The sequence below is a fragment of the Brassica oleracea genome, chromosome C9, assembly GCF_000695525.1.
Source record: "Brassica oleracea var. oleracea cultivar TO1000 chromosome C9, BOL, whole genome shotgun sequence".
NCBI classification, from domain to species: domain Eukaryota; kingdom Viridiplantae; phylum Streptophyta; class Magnoliopsida; order Brassicales; family Brassicaceae; genus Brassica; species Brassica oleracea.
In genome coordinates this window covers 13,929,726-13,931,497 of record NC_027756.1, presented here as the reverse complement: position 1 = coordinate 13,931,497, position 1,772 = coordinate 13,929,726, and positions in this window count along the sequence as shown.

The following is a 1,772-nucleotide window of genomic DNA, read 5'->3' as shown; positions in this document are numbered from 1 at the left end:
ATTTATAAAAACTATTTTGTATTTATAAAAAGATGATTTCATATCTATAAAAATATTTATATTTATAAAACTAATTTTGTATTTATAAAACATTTTTTGATTTATAAAAACTATTTTGTATTTATAAAAAGATGATTTCATATTTATAAAAATATTTATATTTATTAAAACTAATTTTGTATTTATAAAACATTTTTTTATTTATAAAAACTATTTTATTATTTTTTTTGTATTTTAAATATGTTTTCTATTTCAATTTTAATTTTATATTCCCAGGAAGTTTATCCCTCGGAATATTCCGACGACATCTTCCTCGGAATATTCCGAGGAATTTCCGACGAACATGTGGTCCTAGGAATTTCTTCGGAAATTCATTTCCTCGGAATTCCGTCGGAAATTTCCGAGAGATTTCCGAGGAAAGATGAATTTCCGAGGAGTTATTTCCGAGGACTTTTTTCGTCGGTATGTCATCGGAATAGCGTTATTCCGACGACATACCGACGATTTTTTCCCTCAGTATGCCACTGTTTTCTTTTAGTGTATACACAGACGACTTATAATTCAGTCGTCCACCAGACGACGAGGATTTTTTTCCAAGATTCTGGTCAAACCTCGTAATTTCTGGACGACTTACATTTCAGTCGTCTCGTGGACGACTGAATTATAAGTCGTCTGTATATAATTAAATCTTGAAGTTTTTTTTATTCAATTGCAAAACTAACCTATGACGACTTAACTGTAAGTCGTCTACTTTTAAAAAAAAATATTATTATTTTAATTTTCACTAGACGACTGAAATGTAAGTCTTTCAGTAAAGTCAAACTTCTGAAATAATCTAGTCAAATGCAAAACTAACCTATGACGACTGAAATGTAAGTCGTCTAGCTTTTTTGGAGTTTTTTTTTTAACCAAACAATAGTAGACGACTTATTTTTCAGTCGTCCGAAATAACAGATTTCAAAGTCAATTGCAAAAATAACCTCTGCGTTGACCAGACGACGTATAGTTTAGTCGTCTGGACAACTTAGATTGAAGTTGTCCGCGTCTTCTCCGGTAGTTTTTAAATCTTCTACGTTAGTTTTTGAATAACTTGTATTTTTAAGAGTGATAAGTAACTTCAAGATATGTAAAACTCATATTTACAAAATATGTTCCCTCCCTTAGTTTTACTAAATTTGACTAAGTTTTTCAACGCCAACTTATAAAAAAATTATGATATGCTTTGACTAGTTACTATTGTTTGTTCCATCTCTTAAGTGATTATTGTTATAGACAATAATGATGACTATTGTTATGAGTTGGAAGAAGGGTTAAAATACTTCTTAAAATGTTGTATCAATATAAAGCTACCAACATTCTTGTTTATTAAGATGAGAAAAAGGCCATTGGAGTTTATTATTGCATATGAGAGATCCAAAGATAAGAAAAAGGCTACTGAAGTCTATTATTTCATTGATTTGTAAATGTGTAAACACATTGTTAGCACATTTAATACATCTTGGAAAACATTATTACTGATTTTACAAAAAATTCACAACTAAAAGAGTAGACATGCAATTCACAAAACAGACCACAAACAAAACTATTATAGATCATTCATTTACAAAGATAAGCTTGGATTCCACTTGAGTAGATGAGTAGACAAGACCAGACAACTTTTAAGAAGTCCAGACGACTTCTAAGAAGTCCAGACGACTTCCAGGAAGTTCAGACGACTTTGTCAGAAGACTTTTAGGAAGTCCAGACGACTTTCAGACGACTTCCAGACGACT